The sequence below is a fragment of the Panulirus ornatus genome, chromosome 3 (genome assembly GCF_036320965.1).
Source record: "Panulirus ornatus isolate Po-2019 chromosome 3, ASM3632096v1, whole genome shotgun sequence".
Taxonomy (NCBI): Eukaryota; Metazoa; Arthropoda; class Malacostraca; order Decapoda; family Palinuridae; genus Panulirus; species Panulirus ornatus.
The window spans coordinates 9,938,053-9,951,273 of NC_092226.1; positions in this window are offsets into that span (position 1 = coordinate 9,938,053).

The window sequence follows — 13,221 nt, forward strand, 5'->3', positions numbered from 1 at the left end:
ATGTATATAATTCATAGTCTGCCTTTATTCATTCCCATCGCCATATACATTCATACATATACATATATATATATATATATATATATATATATATATATATATATATATATATATATATACATATATATATATATGTGTGTGTGTGTGTGTGTGCACCCAGGTAATTAAACTTGCTTGCTGAGGAAAACCTGATCAGATTTAAGTCTGGGGAATGGAACTGGATCTGTGAATAAATCCCTCCATTACGGGAAGGTCTTGCACTCTTCCTGTGTGTAATCTGTTGACTGGAGGGAGGAAACGTATGGCACCGAAACAGATAGGGAGGAGCAGAAGCACGGAAAACACACATTATATATCTTTCTTTCATACTATTCGCCATTTCCCGCATTAGCGAGGTACCGTTAAGAACAGAGGACTGGGCCTTTGAGGGAATATCCTCACCTGGCCTCCTTCTCTGTTCCTTCTTTTGGAAAATTAAAAAAAAAAATGAGAGGGGAGGATTTCCAGCCCCCCGCTCCCTTCCCTTTTAGTCGTCATCTACGACACGCAGGGAATACGTGGGAAGTATTCTTTCTACCCTATCCCCAGGGATATATATATACATATATATATATATATATATACATATATATATATATATATATATATATATATATATATATATATATATATACATATATATATATATATATATATATATATATATATATATATATATATATATATATATATACATATATATATATATATATATATATATATATATATATGTATATATATATATATATATATATATATATATATATTCCTACGAGTCCACGGGGAAATGAAAGACGATAAGTTCCCAAATGCACCTTCGTGTGATAATCACATTAGGGAAAATTCATATATATTAATATATATATATATATATATATATATATATATATATATATATATATATATATATCCTAACCTAAGCCAGTACTTATCATATAAACAAAACCACCAGCTGCAGGATGAACGGTTGGATTGACTGAGGACAGACTACCGCGAACTGGATTCGAACCTATGCGGGCTTGACCCCGGGCGGCCCTTGAATGTATCACAGTTAGCCACACCAGGAGTTGAACATGTGTGCAAAGAATGATGTAGTGTACCAAAATGGAATCATATATGTAAGTGTATACGGAGGCAGTGAAATACGGAAGCCCGTGTGTGTGTGTGTGTGTGTGTGTGTGTGTGTGTGTGTGTGTGTGTGTGTGTGTGTGTGTGCTGGCATTTAAACATCGGACGCTGAGTTTTTATAAACTTAAAAGATTTTCTTTCTAGCGGTGATGGAGGTGAGTGGGAACTGCCCTCGAACATTATGAAGGCACCAGCGTGAATAATGTACAAAAAGCAGAGTTCTGGGCGAGGAAGGAGGATGAGGAGGATGATGAGGAGGAGGGAAGAGGAGGAGGAGGAAGAGGAGGAGAAAGAGGAGGAGGAGAAAGAGGAGAAAGAGGAGGAAAGGGCAACTATCCGGTTTTCCAAAGAAAAGAGGGGGAACGGATCTTGGGGGGGGGAGAGAGAGAGAGAGAGAGAGAGAGAGAGAGAGAGAGAGAGAGAGAGAGAGAGAGAGAGAGAGAGAGACAGACAGACAGACAGACAGACAGACAGACAGACAGACAGACAGACAGACAGACAGAGAATGTACCTAACTTCTAGAGAAAGAGAATTATGCACCTAGCTATGAATATTTCAAGAAAAAAAATATAGAGATTCGACAAGTACAGAGATGAGAGGAAAGGAGAAAACACTGATTGTAGAGAAAAATGGAAAGAGGTACAGAAAACGGACTGTAGAGGAAAATGGGACAAGGAAAAGGAAAAAATACTTGGTAGATGGAAAACGGTAAAAATACAAAAAAATACTTGGTAATAAAGAAAATGGGGAAAAAAAGAACAGAAATGAAAAGGTAAGGGGAGGAAAGGCGAAAGAGAAGCGAATAGCAGTAAGAGGATTCAGATAATGATATACATTAGCTCCAGCTTTGTCAGAGGATTTAGGGAACTAGGTCGTAAGTTCCATTTTCCCCTCGGAGGAATTCCATCCTTATTAGTTAGGTCCACGTGAAACTCTGAATATTTCTGCCTTTGGTAGAAAACGCTTTTAGTGGGAGGCGGGAGACCTTTGTTGTGTCTTACGTCTTGGTGCTGATAGACCCCGCTTACCTTTGGGTACGAAGGTATGATATATATATATACATCATACAAGGAACATCTTAAGTGGGAAAGTAGTATGAAATTAAGGATTAATAAGACTGGTTGGTTAGTTGGTTGGTTGACTGGTTGGTTGGTTGGTAAGTTGGTTGGTTGACTGGTTAGTTGGTTGGTTGACTGGTTGGTTGGTTGTTATAAACTGCCAGGGGCAATTAAGGCCTTCAACGTCAACCAACTATATTCACCATACACACACACACACACATATATATATATATATATATATATATATATATATATATATATATATACATATATATTCACTTACATTTTCTTTGTTTTTATTCCTATACCAAAACCCCTTCACCTCCCGATCCTTATATATTCATCTGGTTTAATTTTAAAAATGACGATGTAGCTAATTAGCCCTCTCCCTTAAAGGGTAGCTAAGCAATAGTTACGATGTGTATGTGTGTGTGTGTGTGTGTGTGTGTGTGTGTATGAATCTCCCTTCGTGAGCGCTGGGCGATTTGAATTCTTCCGCGAGCCCCGTTCGCGTACGCTGGCTCCGTGTGACCCCGTCCGTGTTCGTGCGTGCGAGAGCCGTCGCTCAACTGGCCTTGCCCTCTAGAGATGGCCAGAGTTTTTTTTTTCTTATCGTGGCTACGTGATCTCAAACTGACTGTGAGGGTCAGATGAAGGTCAAAGGTTCGAGGGGGGAGGGGGTGGTCACGTAAATGGCGAGTGTGTGTGCTATACGTAAACAAAATTAATCGAATAGTATATTTTTACACCATATCTATTGTATCTATACTTTCAAAACTATTAATTCTTCTTTTGTTTCTTTTTTCTAAATTTGGTTTCGAATTCCTTGACAGATTTTTAAATATTGAGGGATTTCTGAAGCCACGAATTTTTGCCTGTTGTTCGTTTGATTGTTATACAATTGCCTTAGATTATTTCCACAAATACATTTTTCAAACGGGGGTTTTCAATGGTACCGAAAACCGAATTTCCTTTTAAGTCTCCGAATTCTTTTCACGGATTTGCAGATCATGGGGATTTTCTAAAGGCACCAAAATTTCCATTTACTTTAGTCCCTATTATCGAATCTCACGAGAAAAAAAAAAAAAGGGAGATGAAGAGAGAGAAAGGGGGAGGGATCAGAAGGCTTGTGTGTGACTATATTCTTCAGGGCTCTGTTATAGAGTCTGCAGAGAGAGAGAGAGAGAGAGAGAGAGAGAGAGAGAGAGAGAGAGACGTTTTGCTCTCTCTCTCTCTCTCTCTCTCTCTATATATATATATATATATATATATATATATATATATATATATATATATATATATATATATACATATATATATATATATATATATATATATATATATATATATATATATATATATATATATCCCTACCCCCCGCTTTCGAAGGGCGCTACAAGCGAGACCTCTGACGGCATAAATTGAGTTCTCGCGCCCGCCAGACGTGTTTGTTAAGGCGGTAAAAAATACGGTCAGGTGACGGTATTACCGCAAGCGAGGGGGAGGGCGCGCGCCAACCTACTTTGCATATATATGAACGCCAAGAAGGCGTCCTAAAACTTTAATCACATTATTGCTTTTATCTACGAAGTTTTGAAGGCTTCGTGTGTGTGTGTGTTGTGTGTGTGTGTGTGTGTGGTGTGTGTGTGTGTGTGTGTCTTGATGATGAAAATTACCTTGATTCCATATCTTTATGTTTTCGTTTCGGCCTCCCATACATGGCACAATATATATATATATATATATATATATATATATAATATATATATTATATATATATATATATATATATATATATTCAAGAATTCCTTTTTACATCACAGCTCTTCACTCTGATGAGGAAGGCTTGTGTGTTTCGCTTTTACACATTACTGCTGTAATTTACAAAGAGAATGGGAACTACAGTGAAAACCGACGTCCGGATATAAAATGCCAGTGTTTCTAATGGCTTCTAATGGGCTACAACATAAATGCAAGGGCCATCAATATATACACATTTATTTATTTGTTTATTTTGCTTTATCGCTGTCTCCCGCGTTAGCGAGGTAGCGCAAGGAAACAGACGAAAGAATGGCCCAACCCACCCACATACACATGTATATACATACACGTCCACACACGCAAATATACATACCTATACATCTCAACGTATACATATATATACATACACAGACATATACATATATACACATGTACATAATTCATACTGTCTGCCTTTATTCATTCTCATCGCCATCCCGCAACACATGAAATAACAACCCCTTCCTAATATTATATATATATATATATATATATATATATATATATATATATATATATATATATATATATATATATATATATATATATCTTTTCTTTTAAACTATTCGCCATTTCCCGCGTTAGCGAGGTAGCGTTAAGAACAGAGGACTGGGCCTTTTTTGGAATATCCTCACCTGGCCCCACTCTGTTCCTTCTTTTGGAAAATTAAAAAAAACAAAAAAAAAAAAAAATATATATATATATATATATATATTCCTATGAGTCCACGGGGAAAATGAAGCACAAGTTCCCAAGTGCACTTTCGTGTAATAATCACATTAGGGGAGACACAAGAGAGAAATATAAGTCAGTTGATACATATTCTTTTGTGTTTTAGTTTGGTTGAAAACACAGTGCTCGCTACTCAGCTGTTTTTCAGAACAGCAAGAGACACTGGATATGATTTGCATGTGGAATTTGATGAATAATCATTCATTATAATATTTCCATCTTCATTTTGGTTTCTTTTCGTGTATTTTCGATATATATAGAATGATGAACGAAAGTATATGCAATACGGACATACACTTAATGTCCCAAGCAACAGGATTCGAACCCATACTACTTGAGTGGAAGAGGGGAGAAGTCTGCTACTGGGCTAAGGAACCCATAGCTAGTTTTAGCAATTCAAAGTTTCCACTCAAGTAGTATGGGTTCGAATCGTACTCTTGAAGGACACCAAATGTTCTATAGAAGAGCGCGTTCTCTCTCTCTCTCTCTCTCTCTCTCTCTCTCTCTCTCTCTCTCTCTCTCTCTCTCTCTCTCTCTCTAACCTTGCATGCTCCAGCTGCTCCCATACAACACCTAATGTGTTATACAGCCACCGACCCTGGCTTATACATCATACAATTACACCACTTGGTGTCCCCCGAGAGCGCTCTGCTCCACCGAGCCAAGACCCAGAGAGAGAGAGAGAGAGAGAGAGAGAGAGAGAGAGAGAGAGAGAGAGAGAGAGAGAGAGGGAGGGAGGGAGGGAGGGAGGGAGGGAGAGAGGGAGGGAGGGAGGGAGAGAGGGGGGACATAATATCTATTTATATCTAGAGAAAGGGAGGGGGGAGAGAGATTCTATTGCAGGGGAGTTTACGAGGGGGTGGTGACGGTGCATGGGGAGTGGAGTTGTGTGTGGGGGGTTGAGGGAGGGCGGAGTTGCTATGGTAGGAGAGTGAGGGGGAGGGGAATGCGGGAGATGGGGGGGTATTTGGGGTAGGGAGTGGGTGGCGGAAGAGAGTAGCGACCCGGACCACCACCTGATGAATGTCAACACGGCTGTTTGGCGAGACAACATGGCGCCAGCCAAAGCTACGGAGCTCGCTCTCTCTCTCTCTCTCTCTCTCTCTCTCTCTCTCTCTCTCTCTCTCACACACACACACACACACACTACGCGCGTCCTGGACTGAGCTGAGCTGAGCTTTGGGCTTCGGCTGGGGGCTAAGGAACTGGATCTCCTCCTCCTCCTTCCTAGCAGAGCCGTCGCTGGCCAGACTAGAGACGCGTGACTGAAGAAACAAGAAGACGATGATGATGATGACGCGCCCACAAGCCATAGATAGGCTGGCATGTGACTTATGGAGGTGGAGTTGTATGGACTTCGGTCCCCGACACGACAATGGGGCTTCACCCTGGCTCCACCCTTGGCCGGGGATGATCGGGCAACGTCCCTATCAATCACGATTACGAGGTATGTATATATATATATTTCTTTCTTTCATACTATTCGCCATTTCCCGCGTTAGCAAGGTAGCGTTAAGAACAGAGGACTGGGCCTCTGAGGGAATATCCTCACCTGGCCTCGTTCTCTGTTCCTTCTTTTGGAAAATTATAATATATATATATATATATATATATATATATATATATATATATATATATATATATATGAAGATACTGTGTATATGGGCCTTGGCTCGACACGTCGTGAGACCACAACAAATGATATCTTCCTCGCCCCTCCTCTCTTCCCTCCCTCCTCTCTTCCCTCCCTCCTCTCTCCTCCTTCCCTCCTCTCTCCTTCCCCCCCCCGTCCCTCCCTCCTCTCTCTCCTTCCCTCCTCTCCCCTCCCTCCCTCCCTCATCCTTACCCCGAGATCATGCGCGACGTGAGACGGATAAAGACCTTCTGGGAAGGGAGCATAGGGAAAAGCTTTCTTGCTTACGACTGAGTTCGACGTGGCCTTCCTGCGAGTTCAGGAGGAGACAGAGAGAGACAGAGAGAGGGAGTCCCAACACCGTCCCTTAACGTAGTAGCATAACCTCGGGTTGCCGCCCCTCCACGAACTCACGACTGTGTCATTACTCCAGAACCGACAGATCTGATTATCAGTAACGAAACTTTCCACCCTCCCGGCTCCTGATGGGGGAGTCCACGAGAGACCTCGTACGTTCTGTCATAATGCATGACGAGTGTCCCGTGTCCTTAAGTGACGATGGAGATGCACTAGAACACATCTGTTTTATGGAGCTTTAACATGCGATAGAGAATGCCTTAAAAGTACTTCCAACATACGATTGAGAATACCTTAAAAGTACTTCCAACATACGATTGAGAATACCTTAAAAGTACTTCCAACATACGATTGAGAATGCCTTAAAGTACTTCTAACATACGATAGAGAATGCCTTAAAGTACTTCCAACATACGACTGAGAATACCTTAAAGTACTTCCAACATACGATTGAGAATACCTTAAAAGTACTTCCAACATACGATAGAGAATGCCTTAAAAGTACTTCCAACATATGCCTTAAAGTACTTCCAACATACGATAGAGAATACCTTAAAGTACTTCCAACATACGATGACAATGCTATCCAACTGGGGTACATATACGCATTGAATCGTCCCTACGAATCCAACCCCCCTCCCCACCTCACACACACACACACACACACACCTCCCTCTCTTTCATCTCCCGTGGTACGTTTCCTTCCACGCATATTCATTTCTGTCCCCGGCAGACCCCACAGATATAGACGACCCCCTTCCCTCGCATCTAGCCAATGCTAGGCGGGAGCAACGATGATGACGTGGGCGAGAGGACCGTACCACTTAGGTGGGGTTGCGGAGTACATGGGAAGGCCAGATAACAGGAGGCCCGCCGGTTCCTGACGAGTTATTCGTGGTCGTAATCTTAACCGTGGCATAAAACAGGACAGTAAAGCAGAGAGTGGCTCGAGAGAGAGAGAGAGAGAGAGAGAGAGAGAGAGAGAGAGAGAGAGAGAGAGAGAGAGAGAGAGTTGGCGTGCGTCTCTGCAGTGGGTGGGAGGTGACGCAGTGGTGTGTGGGCGTCGTATATTACGACCAAATATTTTGCCAAAACAAGAGTTGGTCTTTGAAGTCTATGGAGCGCGTGCTATTGATGCTGCTTAAGCAAGCAATCAACCATGAAAATCGCTGGTTCACGTAAGATATATATATATATATATACATATATATATATATATATATATATATATATATATATATATATATATATATATATATATATATGAGAGAGAGAGAGAGAGAGAGAGAGAGAGAGAGAGAGAGAGGAGCGTTACCGGACTCCCCCACACTTGCATGGGGTTACGCCACGAGCGAAGTCATCCTTGGCCAGGTAGGACGAAAAGGTGTGCACTCCCGTCCAGGAACTGCTCGCTCTGATAGACAGACAGAGACAGAGGATACAGACAGATAGACAGATGATTAGACAGATAGATCAGAGAGGTGATACGTCACTAACATGTTCTTCTACCACTAACAATGTTCATCAAGTACTCTCATGAAGAACGACTCTAGAAAAAGAAAATGATAAACTGCTTAATTCCAATTAACACGAGTCAAAGACTCGCGTATCGAAAATATAATGATCCAGGTACGTAAAATCAAAATTATTCAGGTACAGATAATCAAAATGATTCAGGCACGGACAATCAAAATCATTCGAGTATATACATTATCAAAACACTATTCAGGTACAAAACAAGAAAAAGAAAAGATTCAGGTAGAGAAGACAGAAAATAATCACGTACAGAAAAACGGAAAATTAGATTCAGGCGCAAAAAAAATCTAAAAAGTTCAGGTACCGAATAATTAAATAGATTCAAGTAAAATGAAAAGATTCGGGTGCAGAATATTGAAAATATTCAGATACAGATATTCAAAAAGAGTCTGGAACAGATAATCCGAGCGATTCAGGTACAGAAAATCAAAAATATTCAGGTATCAAAAACGAAACCTTACACAGAAATAGTTCCTATCTTTCTCCCTCATCTCGCCTGGTCGCCTATCTATAATATATATATACATAGCTAGATAGATAGATAGATAACACCTACATAAACCTAAATCATGTCAAAGGCATGATGAATGGAGGGTGGGGGAGAATAAACGAGTTACGATAAGCCAAAGGGGTAAATGTGTGTGGAGGCACGAAGCACGTCATTGTAAGAAGGACGTGGGTGGAGGCGAGGCGAAGGAGGTGGGTGGAGGTGGAGAAGAGGAGAGTGGGGGTGCAGAAAAGGCGAGTGGAGGACACGAGGAAATGCATCAAGATGTTACGATAAAGAGGCACTGAAAAAAATAAACAGAGAATTGGATAATGAAAGTAGAGAGACGAGACTGTATGAAGGAGAAGGTATGAGAACGTAGGGAGGGAGGGAGGAGGAAGATGGATGGAGACCGTGGGTGTTAGTAGACGGATAGACGGGCGTGAGGAGGCATCTGAGGCAGCCATGACATATGGGGGGGGGGGAGAGGGAGGATGGGGGAGGAGGGGGGGAAGGGAACGTCTAAGAGGAGAGCCGTTTGAATGAAAACGAGACTCCAAAATAGTGACGAGGAGAAAGAGGGAGCGATTTCCATCCAAGGCACCCATATACCTCACCACACACACACACACCACACACACACACACACACACACACACTGCTGTCAGGAGAGCACTCACCCAACCACCACCCCCATCTCTGTCAAAAAGCATCTCAACGTCTGTGTGGCTCAACATACGTAACACACATTTATCATCCTGACGCACATGTTTTCCTTTCTGTTTTTATTTTTTTTTTTCAACCGGGTGGTTTGGGAGAGGGCAAAAAGAAAAAGGGAGGGTTCGCTCACTAACGGTGTAAAAAAAAGAAAAAAAAAAAAGGAAAGAGGAAGAAAAGTGTGTTTTGAAGAGTGTGATGTATCGTGTAGGGGCTATTGAAGTGCGTGAGTGGTATGGAAAATATAAATATATATATATATATATATATATATATATATATATATATATATATATATATATATATATATATATATATATATAGTGATTTATGAATATAGCCCCAATACGGAAAATGTGCGTTTGATTATCTATTTCTACTGTGCGGGGGAGGGAGTTCTAAACTCGTGTGTACATGTGTGTGTGTGTGAAAGAGAGAGAGAGAGAGAGAGAGAGAGAGAGAGAGAGAGAGTACGCATCAGTTTGTCCATCTGTCCTTCAATCCGCCTATCTATCTGGTCTGTAGAGCTGCCTGTCTATCCATCCGTCTGGTCTATCTGGTTCCATGGCTAACCCACCTGTCCGTCCTGGTTCGGTGAGGATGTGGCTAAATATCGCAGAGACATGTTCCTTGCGTCGTCTCGTAAAGGACAAGTTGCGTTCCAGGCTTAAGGCGGCGGATGAAAGGGTATGGGTATGGTTACGACGGTGGATGATGGATGATTGGGCGATGCTTCAAGCTACGAGGGTGGATGACGGATGACTGGGGTGATGCCTCAGGCTACGACGGTGGATGACGGATGACTGGGTGATGCTTCAAGCTACGACGGTGGATGACAGATGACTGGGGTGATGCCTCAGGATACGACGGTGGATGACAAGATGGTTGGGTGATGCCTCCGGCTACAACGGTGGATGACAGATGACGGGGTGATGCTTCAAGCTACGACGGTGGATGACAGATGGCTGGGTGATGCCTACATCCCCTAGCAACCCCTACCCTCCCGTAATTATGTATTCATGTATGCTATATTCCACTAGACCTCCCTCCTACTGTATGCCCTGTATCTGCCCTCTACCCACCCACCCATAGCCATGTACCCTTCACCCACACCATCAAGTGAAATGCTTCGTCTTTATATATATACAAATCTACATAAACAGAACCTTCACCGTGAAGAGATATATGCACAACAGACACATAGATAGATATAGATAGATAGATAGACAGATACACACTTCTTTAAAACTTTTTTTTTTTTTTTTTTTTTTTTTATACTTTGTCGCTGTCTCCCGCGTTTGCGAGGTAGCGCAAGGAAACAGACGAAAGAAATGGCCCAACCCCCCCCCCCCCATACACATGCACATACACACGTCCACACACGCAAATATACATACCTACACAGCTTTCCATGGTTTACCCCAGACGCTCCACATGCCTTGCTTCAATCCACTGACAGCACGTCAACCCCTGTATACCACATGACTCCAATTCACTCTATTTCTTGCCCTCCTTTCACCCTCCTGCATGTTCAGGCCCCGATCACACAAAATCTTTTTCACTCCATCTTTCCACCTCCAATTTGGTCTCCCTCTTCTCCTCGTTCCCTCCACCTCCGACACATATATCCTCTTGGTCAATCTCTCCTCACTCATTCTCTCCATGTGCCCAAACCATTTCAAAACTCTTTAAAATCTTTAAAACTAGAACTAAAAAAATTCTTCACTCTATATGATACGAATCTCAGGTTCGCGATCATTTCATTATCAAGGGACCCCCAGCCAGTGCACCACTCCCGAAGGCGCGCCTTTCCGCCAATCAACTTCCCTGGCGTTATCTTTATCACCGGCTACAGTAATGACGCGAGTATTAATGGGCCGGAGGAGGAAGGGGTAGGTTAGTTCAGCCACCGAAGGAGGTTTTCATGGCTACTTCTAAAAGGAAAATGATGGTTATTATCGCTCCGCATCACACTCTTAATAACCAGAGAAACGTTCGAGAAATGATCCCGGATTTAGGCTTGGACTTGAGCAACAGAATCTGCGCCAAGAAGAATAATATAAGACGATCCGATCCTTAAGCAACTAACTTTATGTCAAGAAAAGACGATTCGATCCTTAATCAAGCAACTTTTGCATCAAGAAAAGAGGATCTGATCCCTAAGCAACGAACTTTGCGTCAAATAAGACGATTCGATCCTCAAGCAACTAACTTTGCGTCAAGAAAAGACGATCCGATCCTTAAGCAAGCAACTTTGGCGTCAAGAAAAAAAAAATAAAAGACGATCTGATCCACTCTAGGAAACACCCTTGCCTGCCTGGCTCCTTCCGTCATCTTGCATCTACTTTTAAAAAGTGATAACGCAGGAGGGGAGAACAAAATCTCTCTCTCTCTCTCTCTCTCTCTCTCTCTCTCTCTCTCTCTCTCTCTCTCTCTCTCTCTCTCTCTCTCCCTCTCTCTCTCTCCCTCTCCCTCTCTCTCTCCCCCCGTCTCCCTTTCTCTCTCTCTCCCCCTCTCCCTTTCTCTCTCTCTCCCTCTCCCTCTCTCTCTCTCCCTCTCTCCCTCTCCCCCTCTCCCTCTCTCTCTCTCTCTCTCTCTCTCTCTCTCTCCATCTCCCTCCCTCCCTAAGCTCTTCTCCCCACAAGTCCTTCCCCATGTTCGGGTACGCCGGCACCCTGTCTGGCCACATCTCCCTCAGCTCCCTCCAACCAACACACACACACACACACACACACACACACACACACACACACACACACTATAGACCACGGTACGGGCTAGGCTAGGACAGCAATGTCTTATTCAGGATGGGAGACGAGACAAGTCTGTGTTGCTGTGTTTGGACTCCGTCGCGGGACGGGTCGTTTGGTCCCAGTGCAGTAAAGTGATCAGGAGAGAGAGAGAGAGAGAGAGAGAGAGAGAGAGAGAGAGAGAGAGAGAGAGAGAGAGAGAGAGTGTGTGTGTGTGTGTGTGTGTGTGTGTTTGTACGTTCCACCCATGGAACAGTCGTGTTGAGTACAGTCGACTTAGCGGAGGTGGAGGTGGAGTTATAATCGACCGGAGGAGAGAGAGAGAGAGAGAGAAAGCGAGAAGAGAGTCGACTTGGGGATGAAACACTCTTAGAAAAATCTCAGTTTGATGTCGATTGTATTTCTACTGATCCCACTTCGATGCAATTCCCACGTATTTTTGATACCACTTCGATGTCATTCGCAAGTAAGTTAACACCACTTCGATGTCATTCGCAAGTAAGTTAACACCACTTCGATGTCATTCGCAAGTAAGTTAACACCACTTCGATGTCATTCGCAAGTAAGTTAACACCACTTCGATGTCATTCGCATGTAAGTTAACACCACTTCGGTGTCATTCGCAAGTAAGTTAACACCACTTCGATGTCATTCGCAAGTAAGTTACCACCACTTCGATGTCATTCGCAAGTAAGTTAACACCACTTCGATGTCATTCGCAAGTAAGTTAACACCACTTCGATGTCATTCGCAAGTAAGTTAACACCACTTCGATGTCATTCGCAAGTAAGTTAACACCACTTCGATGTCATTCGCAAGTAAGTTAACACCACTTCGATGTCATTCGCAAGTAAGTTAACACCACTTCGATATAATTTTCATGCAAGTTAACACCACTTCGATGTCATTCGCATGCAAGTTAACACTTCGATGTCATTCGCATGTAAGTTAACACCACTTCGATATAATTTGCATGCAAGT